At 41.2% G+C, this 15,302-nt stretch overlaps 1 long non-coding RNA gene across 3 annotated transcripts; it reads left to right on the top strand.

Moving 5' to 3' along the window:
- Window positions 1-8,846: 8,846 nt before the first annotated feature.
- Window positions 8,847-15,053, top strand: LOC112669960 (uncharacterized). Of its 3 annotated transcripts, none has more exons than XR_003142693.2 (4): window positions 8,847-8,901; window positions 9,913-10,013; window positions 10,943-11,126; window positions 14,809-15,053. It is a non-coding gene; the product is annotated as an uncharacterized LOC112669960 (long non-coding RNA). The 3 variants fall into 3 exon arrangements; XR_003142692.2 differs by lacking the exon at window positions 8,847-8,901 and adding an exon at window positions 8,908-9,192 and having other exon boundaries at window positions 9,913-10,608; XR_003142691.2 differs by lacking the exon at window positions 8,847-8,901 and adding an exon at window positions 8,911-9,192.
- Window positions 15,054-15,302: the final 249 nt, after the last annotated feature.

Here is a 15,302-nt window from a genome sequence, read left to right as displayed (position 1 = left end):
TATGGGTTTATTTCTGGATTTTCTATTCTGTTCCATTGATCTATGTGTCTCTTTTTGTGCCAGTCCCATGTTGTTTTGATTACTACAACTTTGTAAAATAACTTGAATAATGATGCCTCCAACTTTTTCTTTTTCAAGATTGCTTTGGCTATTTGGGATCTTTCATGGTTCCATACAAATTTTAGGATTGTTTGTTCTAGTTCTGTGAAAAATGCTCTTAGTATTGGGATAGAGATTGCATTAAAAATGTAGATTGCTTTGAGTAGTATAGACATATTAACAATATTTGTTCTCCCAGTCCATAGGTATGGGATGTCTTTCCATTTCTTTGTGTCATCTTCAGTTTTTTCATCGATGTTTTGTGATTTTTCAGAGTATAGTCTCGCACCTCTTTGAATAGATTTATTCCTAGGTATTTTATTACTTTGGGTACAATTATAGGTAGGATTATTTTCTTAATTTCTCTTTCTGCTGCTTCATTATTGGTGTATAGAAATGCAACAGATTTCTGAATATTGATTTTGTATCGTGTTACTTTAGTGAGTTCATTTATCCATTTTAGCAGTTTTTTTGGTGGAGTCCTTAGAATTTTCTCTTTTGTTTTATTTTGTCTTAAGGACTTTTTTAAAAAAGAATTTATTTATTTATTCATGAGAGACATAGAGAGAGAGAGAGGCAGAGACACAGGCAGAGGGAGAAGCAGGCTTCTCGCAGGGAGCCTGATGTGGGACTTGGTCGCAGGACTCCGGGATCACAGCCTGAGCTGAAGGCAGACACCCAACCACTGAGCCACTCAGGTGTCCTTGTCTTTAGGATTTTCTATACTCAGTATCATGTCTTCTGCATAGAGTGTAAGTTTTACTTCTTCTTTACCAATGTGGTTGCCTTTTCTTTCTTTCTTTTTTTTTTTTTTTAAGATTTACTTATATATTTTAGAGAGAGTGCGAGCAGGAGTAGGGCAGGGTGCAAAGGAAGAGAAACTCAAGCAGATTCCCTGTTGAGCCAGGGCACAACACGGGCTTGATTTCACAACCTGAGATCATGACCAAGGCCCAAATCAAGTCAGATCTTACCCACTGAACCACCCAGGTGCTCTGACTTTTATTTCTTTTTGTTGTCTGATTGCTGTGGCTAGCACTTCTAGTTCTATGTCAAATAAAAGTAGCGAGAGTGAACATCCTTGTCTTCTTCCTGACCTTAGGGGAAAAGCTCTCAGTTTTCCCCCATTAAGGATGATGCTAGCCATTGGTTTTTCATAGAGGGACTTTATTATGTTGAGGTATGTTCCCTCTAAATCTACTTTGTTGAGGGTTTTTATCATGAATGGATGTTGTACTTTGTCAAATGCCTTTTCTGTATCTATTGACAGGATCATATGGTTCTTATACTTTCTTTTTTTTTTTTTTTTTTGTTCTTATACTTTCTTTTATTGATGTGATGTATCACGTTGATGGGTTTGTGAATATTGAACCACTCTGGCAACCCAGGAATAAATCCAACATGATTATAGTGAATGATTTTTTAAAATATTGTTGCTTTTCATTTGCTAGTATTTTACTGAGGATTTTTATATCCATGTTCATCAGGAATATTGGCCTGTAGTTTTCTTTTTTAGTGAAGTCTTTATTTGGTTTTGGTTTTAGGATAATTCTGGCATTATAGGATGAATTTGGAAGTTTACCTTCCTTTTCTATTTTTTTTTAAATAATTTGAGGAGAAAAGGTATTAACTCTTCTATAAATGTTTGGTAGAGTTCACCTGTAAAGCCATCTGGTCCTGGACTTTTGTTTTTTGGGGATTATTATTATTATTTTTTTGATTACTGACTCAATTTCTTTGCTGGTTATTATTGGTCTTTTCAAATTTTCTATTTCTTCCTATTTCAATTTTGCCATGAGACCAGGGCCATTTTCATCCTTGCCTTCTGGGAAAGTGTCCAAAGTTCTGAATCCAAACACCATTCTTCCTTTGCCCTGTTCTTGGCTATGTGTATTCTTCCTATAACTAGGTCAGAAACTGTTCAGGGACCCTTGAACACTCTGGGCAGGCTCTGCTTGCCCTGCCTAATCCCCTTCTAGCAACTGACCCATGGTCTGTCCTTCAGCCTGGAGCTCTGCCCCTGCATTGCTTTATCTTGGATTGCTACCAGCTGCAGAGTGGGGAATAAGATTTTCCTACCATTACATTAAGAGCAGTTCCGGATTAATGCTGGTGACTCAGAGATTTGGTTAAACTCTCAAGAAGTGGGCTTCTAACCATTTCTGGATTACTGGCCCCTTTGAAAATAAGATGAAGGGGCATCTGGGTGGCTCAGTCAGTTGAGCACCTGCCTTGAGCTCAGGTCATGATCCTGAGGTCCTGGGATGAAGCCCCAAGGGTTCCCTGCTCAACAGGGAGTCTGATTCTTCCTCTGCCTCTCACCCTGCTCTCTCTGTTTCTCTTTTTCACTCTCTCTCTCTCAAAGAAATGAAATCTTTTTTTAAAAAAGAAAGTCAGATGAAAGCTATGAGCACTCTTAAAAACACACCACACAAAATTCTGCCCACAGTTTTTGGATGTTTGTGAGGCCTCTTAAATGTATCTATTGAACTGCATCTAGGGTACAGAGAGCTATCTTCATGCCCATGGACTTCTCATACCCCATCCCCACATTTACTCAGACTGTCTTGCAGGAAACAGCCACTGTGTTGATCCACATGCTAGACTCCAGAGGCTACCCCTGCATCTGTGAATCAATGAAGGAGCATAGGATCAAGAGGAAATCCCTATATGCCACTTAGATAATCATTGGAGAGGACTAGGGGGTCACTACCCCTAAGCCTCTCATCTACAAGAAGAACCTCACATCCAACCCATGTCAGTCTCAGCCCATGATGACCAGAGGAGGAGGAGCCTTACAAGCCTGCTCTGGGTACATAGCCCAGATGCGGGCTGGGACAGGGGCTCATATTAATCTCAGAATGAGAAACACCCATGCACACACAAACACAGTAGAGATGCACTGAATACATATATTGGCCAAATGCTAAGTAACCAAATATTAAAATCAATAGTTGACTTACACTAAGGTCAAAGCATCTTGAGTTTAATAATAAAAAGAATAAAATTCAAATTTATTTCAGCTTCTATCTAAAAGTCTATTTATTATTATACTTTTATTAAAATTTAGAGGGCAGCCCGGGTGGCTCAGCAATTCAGCACTGCCTTCAGCCCAGGATGTGATCCTGGAGTCCCGGGATCGAGTGTCGCATCAGGCTCCCTGCATGGAGCCTGCTTCTCCCTCTGCCTGTGTTTGGCCTCTCTCTCTCCCTCTCTCTCTCTGTCTCTGTCTCTCATGAATAAATAAATAAATAAAATCTTAAAAAAAATAAAATAAAATTTAGAGACCAAAATGTTGAAGTTTGGCAGTGTGGTGCAAGAGCTATGGTTTCTTTGGTACTGGCAGGTCCTATTCCTGCCACCATACTGCACATTTGCACTATGAAACAGAGAAAGTTTTGGGGGTGGTCCCCAACTACTTTGTTTCTCTTCTGACATCAAGTGGGTGTCTAAGACTTATTTCCTTTATATTCTTTTTTTTGAAGATTTTATTTATTCATTCATTTATGAGAGACAGAGACAGAGAGACAGAGACACAGGCAGAGGGAGAAGCAGGCTCTATGCAAGGAGCCTGATGTGGGACTCAATCCTTGGACTCCAGGATCACTCCCTGGGCCAAAAACAGGTGCTAAACCATGGAGCCACTCGGGGATCCCGATTTCCTTTATATTCTTATACTGTTTATTGTGTGTTTTATTATATTTGCTGAAGACCATGATTTTGGATTTTTGCCTTTTTATAATATTTCAAAATGACAAATGTTGACATTCTGCTTTTAATTCTTCCACATAAGGTGTGAAAGATGCTCAAGTGTAATTTTTTTCTTGAAGGATTTATGGACTAAATAAAATTAAATAACAAAAACAAAAATATGGTTATTTATTGTGTTTACTGTTATAAATACTGGCACCCAAATAATCCTACAAAGATTACAACTAATCTCTGTTCTGCCCGCAGTACTATTTAAATTTTTATGGATATTTTTGGCCCAAAGGAAATCAATGCTATTCCTAACACTAACACGTATCCACTTTCTAACCAGTATCCAACCTATGTTCTTATTTAACTATGTGAGAAATGTTAATGATGTTTGATATAAAATTAGTAGATTTCACATTATTATTTATTGTAGCTTTCTGCTCATGAATATTCCCATGGACTCATAGGACTTTAAAACATGAAGTAGACAAAGCGATCTTTATTCCTGGTTATATCTAGAATGGTTACCTAGGTTTAGAAGTGAATATTCATATATTAATAATGAATCTGAAGGTCATCTCTTTGTCCATGTTATTATTTTGTTAAACGGATTAGATAGCATAATAACCTATAGGATCATCCAGTCCTTGATCCACACAAGTTGGGGGAAGCCCTTACTGATGTGAAATAGGCACAACAGCTAACTGGACTTCAGAAGGAGTCTGGTTGAAACTAGAGTGAAGCCACAATTGAAACTAGATTCTGCACTAAAGATGAACTTCAGGGCGTTCCTGCCTGTATGTGGCTATGTGGTTAATACTATAACTGAAATGGAAGTTGTGTGGAACAATGCTTATCCTTACCATATGTACATTATTTTCCTTACCATTGTACTTTATCCTATACTGGGTTCCATTCCATTCCATTCAGCAAATGCTGGCCACCCCCTTCTAAATTGATTTCACAATCCACAGTTCGAAAAACATTGGAAAGTACTTCCTAAATCCTGGTTCCCTTCCTTTGTGCTTTAAAGTATCCCCAGGAAAGAATCATTTCATAATTGATCCTAATTCTTCATTAGCTATGGGGTGGGAGTCTTTCCACCCAGAAGAAAAAAAAGGCTTTATGGCTAATCGGCATCCCACAGGAGTGGTCAGGCTCATTCCTTCATCATAGCTTCCATTCGTAGGCACTTGTTAAGTATGTATTTTTTGGAGGCTCCAGGGATGTGAAGACCTCAATTGTGACTTATGAATCTCACACTCTAGAGAATGAGGACATCACTAAAAATGCCACTCCTGTGACAATATGGTAATCCTGTGTTTAGGACAAGCACAGAACATTATAGGAACTGAGGGAAGGGTATCTCTGCTAACTAGGAGGTCAGCATATCTTCCTGAAGAAGGTAACATCTGAGCTGAGACCTGCAGAATGCGTAGGAGCACCAGGCAGAGGAAAGGGAAGAGCCAGGTAGAAATGGGAGCAGAGATGGGATTGGAGAAAGCACACTCCGGAGTGGGCATCAAAAAGCTGTTTGGGTCTCTGGTACCTTCAAATGTTCCTCCTTTCAGAAGGGAGGGGGCTCCCTTTCTCTCAGGCTTGGAAATCTGCTTTAGATGTGGGGCTGTGAGGTGGCCCTTGAGACTCTGCAGACCCCAAAGTTATGAAACCTGAGTTGAGTGGGACCCCTACCTGGCTCACTGAGTCTTTGTCCTGGAGAGCGAGCCCTGGTGGATCACTCTGAGCCAAAAGCCCCACATGACAGAGGCCTCTTTGGAGATTGTCCACATAGGATACTGGCCCTCACAATGAGCACTCTAAAGGAATCCTTCTGGGGGGGGGGGGTTGAGTGACAAGTATACTCTGGGTTGTCAGTTCCCTGTCTTGTCCCAAGTCCTAGGACAAAGTCCCCTGCATTACAGGGGACTCATCACAGCCCTGGTAAAGCCAGTGAGCAGGTGAGTCATGAGATATGCTATCACAAATCAGAGGAATAGTGACTCATCCTCCAGGGAGGAACTCAGCTTGCAGGGACCATCAAGAGGAATGATATTGGAAGGATTGGGAGGGAACCTTGCATCCTGCAGCCTGGGTGCCCCACTCTGCCCCTCTGTGCTGGGTCCTGCACCATGCTTACCTCCTCCACCAGCTTGCAAAGGAAGGTATTTCCCTAGGACTGTCCATCTGAGGTCATGACCTCCTCCCAGACACCAGCCTCTCCTGGCCTGTCCCCTCCAGCTGTATCCTAAGATATGGTCAAGGCAAGGTTTTGCCAAGGCTGCCCTGGAATCATTTATTTATTACTGGGGACACGTGTGGTGTATCAGTAAGGAAATGGCTCATTAATCATTAGAACATTTTCCCCAAACAAATCTATCAAAGGAGTAGAAAATGTATATACTGTTCCCTTTGCCAGACCCAGTTCAGCTGTTCCTGGTGCTGAGCAGATGGTCGAGGTGAGTGACATCTCCCTCACACTCATAACTCTTTAAAACAGCCCAGCAACTATGTTTATTATCAGCACCCAGGATGATTAGACTGCATGACTCAACAGCATTGAAAGCTGTTACCCACATGAATAATAAAGTGCTTTTGCTAGTGAGCAGGATTCTCTGGGATATGGTGATGTCACACTCAAAGCTTCCTCGGCCACTTTCAGAACAAAATGGAATGAGGAGATAAATTCCCTCTTGGACATCTTTATACTTGCTGCAAAAATTTAACTCAAAGCCGTACACCTATGTCCACAATTGATCTCATTTACACGTTTTCATCTCCATGGAAGTCACCCAAGTCCACACCCTGTCCTCCTTCACCTGCGTGCTGTGTTATCCCCTGTCTGTCCTCCCCAACTCAACTCCCTGCAGCCCAGTCCCACGCAGAAGACAGAAGGGGCTTGAGAGAGGTAAATAAGACAGAAACCTTGAAGGAGGCCAGGGGATTCCAGAAGGCAATGCAGACTGTGACCAAAGAATATAACTCCAGTACAAGTGCATGAAAGAAACTCACTGAGGGTGGAGGGGAAAAAGAGGAGCTGACCTGAGAAACTTTGGAAATGAATGGCTTCCGTAAGGCTAAAGGCAAAAAGAACTGCATATGGGCACTGTGCTCTGGTCGGTGAAGTTGTTCCTCAGGGAGGGATGAGCTAACAACTCTGAAACCACTCTAAATGTCCCTAGATGGGACAGTTACATAAATGGGAAGCAAATGGTTGTAACTGGGTTTCTCTCTATTGAGTGAGAGGTTAGAGGTAAGCAATGCTAGGGGAATAGAATGACTCGCACAATACGAGTCAGGGTTGGAAGCCAGCATTTGCTTCTATCTGTCCTAACACAGCTGCATATGGAAAAATACAAAAGCCATTGCAGATATGTGTATACATGCGGGTTAGCACACACACCGACATTTCAAACCCCTTTCTGCTGAGAGTCCAGAGCAGTGGCACCCCAGCCGCAATGAGCACACCTGGCACCCAGATCTTGGTTTCTACCATAATTCTCCAATAAAAGGAGTGCGGATCCTTAGAGAAATGACTGGTTGTAGGGCTGGGGCAGGAAACATATCAGGTGGATCTGGAGCAACTTATAGTGCTAGAAAGAATGGAAGTGCTCAAAAGACCAATTGTGAATGATGAATAGTAATATATTGTTATTGGTTAATTAGTTGTGACAAATCCATCTTACTAATGTAGGAGATTAACAACAGAAGAAAATGGGTTCAGAATATATGAGAAATTTCTTACTATCTTTGAAACTTGTCTGCAAATCTAAAATTATTATAAAATTAAAAAAATATTTTAAAAATCATTTAAGGATACCCCAATGTTCTTAACTCTTTCCTTTGCTCTATACCCCTTCCACATCCTCATTCCCTTGATCATTTTGCTCCAGTCACATTGGCCTCTTTTCTGTTCCACCCATCTTTATCACACCTGTACTTCCAGGACTTTCTGTGTCCATCACCTCTACCTGAAATGCTCTTCACGTGCCTAGTTCTCTTTCCCACATCAGGCCTCAGCTGAAATCTCAACTCTTCAGAGACATATTCCCCAAAGACCCCCTAGCTAAAGTGGTGTCCTCACAACACTTGACATCCTACCATACACACACATACACATATGCACACATGCACATACTCTCGTATTCTTCTCTACCAGCACCTCATCTATATGCTTCATTGCACTTGCTATTGTGTTTAATAATTGGGCTTATTATCTGTCTTTCCAGTAAGATGTTAAGACCCCTGAAGAAGGTGTGTGCTACTCATCATTAACCACTCAACATGTTGCTCAAGTACACATAGTAGCTACTCAAGGCAAATTTGCTGATCTAAAAGGATAAGGGTATTAATTAGTCAACCTTACACTTGACAGCCATCAACTTTTGTATGTTATGTGTGAGTCACATACCACAGGCTCCCCTCATATGGCCAGTGAGGACAATACTCACTCTCCATGCTGCTTTGTACCACTCTAGATCAGAATGCTCAGCACTTGTCTGCCCCTGTGCAGGAGGTGGTCACTGACTATTAGGAGTTATCAAACTTGAAATCATCATGTGATCAAAATTCACACTGGTGGCACATGGAGAAATAGGGAGAATAGAAAGAATTAGGAGAATTCTATTCTATAGGAGAATAGAATTAGAATCCTATTCTAATAGGAGAATAGACATTGCTTTTCATTCATTGCAAGCAACCCTCATATTTGTTATCCAAAAGTCTAAAATCAAATAAAAACTCCATATACTACAAACATGGGGTAGACTAGCTGCCAGGCTACTGTTACGTGGTTGTCATAATGAAAGAGATATAATACAATGTGAAAAAATTAAAGGCAACAAGTGAGAATAATTTGAAGGAGATAATATGATCAAAACATTTTTAAAGAACAGGTTTTAAGCATCAGATCTATAAATGTCAGCAAAAAATTATTTGAGTCTGTTCTGATTCTACATGACAATCAGTTTTAAAGAATCCTCATGTGCCATTATGGTTCAAAATGAACTCTATTGTCCCATTATGCAGTCTATAGTGTCACTTTGGAAACAGTGACATCAACTATGACATAGAAACCCCCCACCTGGTTAGCTAGACCAGTTTTAGGTAGGCAAGATTTTAGCTCTAAAATACATTAAGATGTTGAGAAATACAGGCTTTTTATTGGGGGGGAGGGGGTTAGGGAGCTAATAGCTTGGATTCTGATTCTGTGGATTGTTGGGAGAGTACAGGAAGGAGCCTTCCTAGAAAAGCATCATCTCTCACCAGACAAGAAAGAATTCTGGGATCCATCCTGGGAGGAGGACAAGCCACACATCCCGGGGTGGCTAGCAGCTCGGTCCTGCACTGGCTGGCTGTTTGGTGGATGCTCCAGTGGCCCAAAGGGAAGAACTGCAGGTGTTTCCCTAAGTGCCCTTGAGAGGAGGTCAAGGTGTATCAGGCAGTTAAATACATTGTCCTCCATCTTTCTAGAATTATTTCCAAAAACTCATGGAGAGGAGGAACTAGGCTCAAGGGCTGGGAGGCCTCTCCCTGCCCTTCCTGTATAGGCCAGGGCATCACTATGAAAAGGGCATCTTTCTTTGCCCCATGCTTCCACCCACCAACCTATGTGCAAAACAACTTTTCTCTTCATCCCTAGCCACCTCCCAAGACCCCTTTTCCAGCAGATTTATTGCATCTTTCTTGGTCACTACAGGATCTGTGTGCCCCAATTGTATATCCTCCTGGTCACATGATGATGAATGACTGCAGGTCCAAGTTGCAATCGTGCTGCCATATTTTGTTGCACAAGACCCTCTGTGCTCCACTTGGCTGGATTCTATGATGCCCCCTAATGCTAACTCAGTTCTGGCTCAGAGAAGAATCCTAATAAGTCTCTACTTAGGGCACATCTCACTGAACATGCCCCCTCTGGACCTGGTATCTTCTCCTCCAATCCACTTCTCTTCTGTTTGCTGGTTCAGACAAGGCACCACTACCCACTAAGTTGTCCAAACCAGAGATCCTCATCCTAGATCTCTTATTCACTGCATCTGTTTTCAATTTTTGTCTCACCTCCTGGACTGTGGGGTTTGCAAAAGTAAGGACTGATTTTTTTTTTCTCTGTATCTCCAGTACATCTCTACATCTGGCTCCTGTTTTGTGCTCTCTGTGACTGGGAAGTTGAACCAAAGTGAAAATGTTGTCATTTCAGCAATCAAGTTCTGTACTAGAGAGTATGTATCATTCAATTGACTCTGTTCCATTCCACTGACCCTCAGAAGACTCTACCCTGTGTCTCTACCCAGATTTTAAGTTATTTCAAGCCAGGAACTCATTCTCATGCCCCATGAAATCCCTTTGTCACCACTAGCCACACCTACAGCTCTGTGCCCACTGAAGAAAGAAGATGGCAGGGGACGTGGAGCCCTGAGTGGGCTGAGATGGAAGGAGAGAGCTACTGCGGGGAGCGTCATTGTTTATCAAGCCTGAGTCCATGTGGTGCTGGGACACAGGGGCCCCAAAGGTCCACTTTTCACAACTGAAGGCCATGATATGATGTTAACCACCACTACTTGCAAAATGTTAATGGTTTTATACATTTTTTTCAAAATATATCTAATAATTATTTGATTTCTTAGTACCAGGGAATAACGAGAATGGATCATGTCAGAAGACTCACCAGGAATTATCTGGGTCAGTAAATGACTCTTTCACTGTAGGAGGCAGTCCAGAGATCTATTGATCTGCCACTACAGAGGAATTTTTAGAAGAATGGGCTGTGAGAAAGGCCACCCAAGGGAAGAGCCAAGGGGAGAGGCATGGTGGAAGGTACAAATGTGGAAATGCCCCAGGGCCTCAGCTTTATTTCAGGATTCTGTGCTCCAGCTGAGAATCTGTCCCTCCATCCTAGATATCCAAAACATCTGATAGAAATAAAACACCCTGACTTTCAGGGGACAGCTGAGACCACTGGCTTTGGGGAAAGGGCTGTGAGAGCTGGGCTGAGGTCTGAGCTCATCCTGAACAGATCATTCATTTACCCAACAAATATTTATTGACTGGAACATGACTGCTTGGAGACCTTCTTGTTCTTTGAAACTTTCACATATATTTATTTTGTCACCCTCCCTCTCTTTTTTTCTGGCTCTAAACCCTGGTACAGAACTCTTAAAGAGAAAAGGGACTCTGAGTTTGCAGTGGGCTCAGGAGATGGGAAGACTGCAAGGTGGCAGCTGTGATGTGATGGCCCAGCTCCTGGACCTCAGGGAACGGATCCAGGAGGTGCTCAAGGAAGCTGACAGCCAAGGAGGGAGGAGTGGGCCATATCTTGGAGGCCCCAAATTCAGGTGAAGTAGACTGTTTATTATAACAGAGTTTTATAGTAATAACAGAGTCATGGCCACAAACCACATGTTGCTTCATTTCCTAGCTTTTCCTGTGTCTTTCCTCAGCTGTTCCTGACGGCCCCAGAATGTGGCAGCCTCTCGTGTTTCTTCTGCTTGGCCTCTCTGAGAGCTGATCTCTTTGATTTATTATTCCCTCTCCTCTCTTAGTGTTTAGCAGCAGAACCTACAATGCTGCTCTGGGTTAGAGACCCAGAAGACTGTTCTTCATTAAAGTTTTGCCTTAAAACCCAATGGCCTGTGACTGATGCTCAATGGCTTTGTGACATCTGTTTTGGCTGCTCTGAAGCCTATTGTGTCCCTTCTGTTTTCTTTTCCAACATTCACATAATTGAGGTTATATGATGGTTGACTCCGGATAACAGAGGCCAAAAGTTGGTATTTCCAGACCGTAAGGAGAATGGAGACTCTGGCACTTCCAGGAAGGGCAGGCACATAAGGCAATGCACAGCTGGAACATCTGGCCTTATAAAACTAAAAATAACACCCCATAAAATGCATTTTATTCACTTACTTTGACAACTGAAACACACTTTCCATTACTCACGACTCTAAGCCTCACTGGTACAAAAGTCCCCACTTTAAATGCCTCAGGCTTGACTACACCTTGGTCACATGGACTCATGGCTCTCCATTCTTCTCTTGTTCCCCACGATATAGGAACTCTGACTCCACTCATGGTACACCCTTTCCTTAACAGGCCCTTCTCCCTTCCTTTGTTTATAGCAGTCCTATTTCTCCCCTTACACTCCCTTCCCAAGCCAGGTGCTCTTGTGTAGATGAAGACTCTGCCCTCTTGTCTACCACTTTCTGGCTTTCCTTTTCTTGGTCAGTTATCCAGTTTGAGTCCATGGCTCATGTTCATAGAAAATGTTCCCACGGGATGCTTGTCTCCTTTTGTACTCCAAGACTCATCTCTATTCTGCATGACTTAAACATCCATTGGGTTTGACCAGATTGTCATCATTCTTTCAGGTTCTCAACCCAATGTCATCTCCTTCAGGCACTCAATCTCAGGGCCATATCTTAGACTTGTCCCAAGAATTTATTGACTTCTGAAATCTTAAATTCCTCTACCCCAAGAACTCCCTGACCACAGTTTCCCATCACTACTGCTCTGTCTTATGCTAACACGCTTTTCCCCCATGTGAAATGGAGTGAAACCCAGAGCAGTTGATCCTTTGGACTCACCCAATCTACCGGCTCCCCCAGGCCTGATCTCCACTGTGCTGATATCCAGCCCTGATCTTGGGCTGTGACAACATTCATTTTCTTGCCAGACCCTCAGGTGGTTCCTTTAATATCCTTGTCCTTCTATTCCTTTCTTCTAGCAAAGCCCAATTGTAATTTCCCCTTTCTCTATCTGGCATCATGAGGCCTCCAGGATCCAGCAGCATTTCAGAGCTGACCTGGTCAGCCCTCTGGGTGGCCCTCACCAGTCCCTTCTCATATTCTGTAGTAACTAGGCTCCTACAGAGCTTTGCCATCTACCCACACTGTAATCCCATCTCCTTTGCCTCTCCACTTTGAAAAGACCATCCTGACTCAAACTAGAGGCCCTGTTGGAGCCTGAGAATACTCTCAACTGTCTTTCTGCTTCTACAGATCAAGTCTACCTCAGCTTGCAATCTTGTGTCCTTACCTCCTTCTTTCTATGCACAAAGGACGAGGTGGCTCTGGAGACAGTGGCCCTCTGCCTGTGCTCCATATCTGAGTCCCTCAACTCCCTGGGGGTCTGCGTCCCTCAGTCACTCCTTCCTTCTTAGGCTTAGGATCTCAACTACTGACTCTTTATTCTACACATAAATATTCTCAAGACCTTTTCATGAAAAAAAAAAAAATGAACACCTGACTTTCCATCTCACTTGTCAGTAGATATACTTGGAATGTTTTCTTATTCAAATCTTTACATTTCAGTGCTTAATATTCACACATTGATCCTTCTCTTTGTTCATCCTTTCACCCATCTCTCCACTCGAGCAAATATGTTTTGAGTATCTACTATTTTTGGAATAAGCAGAGATGCATTTATACAATAATGTTCTTTGCAGATTTATTATAGTGAAAATAAACAAACTGGCAAAATGTCCTTAAAGGAAATGGATAAATAGCACAAAAATCTAATTTTCTCTCCTTCTCCCTTTGGTCCTCCCCACTCACACTTTCTCTCTCTCTCTCTCTCTCTGAAAGAAAATAATAATAATAATAATAATAATAATAATAAATAGAAGAATGATGCATAGCAGGAGGAAGTCACTTAAAATCATAATCTTATGGAGTAAGAATTATTAATGTCTTCATTTTAGAGATGAAGACACTGAGGTCTTGTCTTTACTGTTCACAGTGACAATGGAATTTGCCCCAAGTTGTTCTGAGATGCAAGAGTTGGGCTCCGGTCACTATTCTGTATATCTCATTCTCTGATGTCATATTTGTTCAAAAATATTATATAGAGATATATGTATTTTCTTACTGTTAATTAGAGGTTTTTGTTATGGAGACATTTAAAACTTTCATGTACTCACACTTACTGCTGTGGTCCTTTGTAGTTTGTTTAGTAATTGTAGCTCTTAGAATAAAGGGTTAAAGAAAATGTGGTACATATACACAACAGAATATTTTAAAGTCATAAAAAAGAATAGAATGTTGACATATGTAACAATATCAGTGAAACTTGAGTGCATTATTCTAAGTGAAGTAAGTCAGACAAAGACAAATGCTATTTGATCTCTCTATGTGAGGTCTAAAAAAAAAAAGAAAAAATGGAGCTGATAGGTATAGAGGTCAGATTGGTGGTTGCCAGGGTATACAAACTTCCAGTTATAAAATAAATAAATCCTAGGATGTAGTGCACAGCATGGTGACTACAGTTAATAGTACTGTATTACATATTTGAGAGCTGCTAAGAGATCTTAAAAAGACCTTAAAAGTTCTCATCACAAGAAAAAGAAATTGTAGTCACATATAGTGATGGTCATTACCTAGACTTATTGCAGTGCTTGTTTTGTAAAATATACACAAATTGAATCATTACATTGTTACACTTGAAACAAATATAATGTTATATGTCAGCTATCCCTCAAAAAAAATTAATTAATTAAATTTTAGAAAGGAAAATCTGGCTGTCCAAAGATCAGATGTCAAAATTATCATCTATCTCTGTACATGGAAGTCCTTGAGATTGTTATTTTTTTCTAGTCTTTTAGAAATAATATACTAGATAAGGGATGATCAATTCGTTTCAATTAAATGCTAACTCCAGTTCATTGATAGTGGGCCCCTGGGATGCAACATCGAGAGGATTCTGAATTCATGAATTTTTTCAGCTTTCTCCTACATAACTAGCCAATGGTCCACGCATCATTCACTTAGTTAACAAATAGATATTTAATAAATCTGGTTTGCTCTTCCATTTTTAGTGGCATCTCTCCTCCAGTATACTTTTGTTTTTATTTTTGATGTGAGAGAACTTTTGCATCCATCCTGCTTTATTTAGATTATATTTTCTCTGTAACCCATTCTTTATTTTTATTTTTATCTTTGTAGCAGATAAGGTTTGAGGGGCCACTTTAAAAACCCTCCCTAGCAGCCTGCTCAAAGAGTATTCACTTGTTTACTCATTCAGAGAACAATGAAAACAAGATGACCAGACCTGCCTGGCTCCTCTCCATGCAGAGCTGGACCAGGAATGGAACAGTTGGATGGACTACATTTAATTCTCATTCTTGCTGTGCAAGTGCTATGGGATTCCTGTCTGTAGTAAGGCTGGGCAGACCAGCAACCACCTTTTGGACTCAGAGCAATCACACCTCCACGTGTTATGGATCAAATATGCCTTAAAATCCCATCTGGAGCTGTAAAATAAATGACTGTTGCTTTGCTCTTATAGGTATGGTTTCTAAAATTTCCTTGGTTATTGGAGTAGAAATGGACTCGACACACAAAACTTGCAATAAATGATTAACACACACACACACACACACAGTGAGAAAACCAATGCATTACTGACAAACTGATTAACAAAACTAAACTCATAGATGAGTTAGATGTTAGGAATATGTAATAGGGACTTTTGAATAATTGGTTAATGTGTTTGATAATCTAAGCAGAAAGAGCAGA

Source organism: Canis lupus, chromosome 25, assembly GCF_003254725.2.
Source record: "Canis lupus dingo isolate Sandy chromosome 25, ASM325472v2, whole genome shotgun sequence".
Classification (NCBI taxonomy): Eukaryota; Metazoa; Chordata; class Mammalia; order Carnivora; family Canidae; genus Canis; species Canis lupus.
This window is presented reverse-complemented; position numbering and strand designations above follow the sequence as displayed.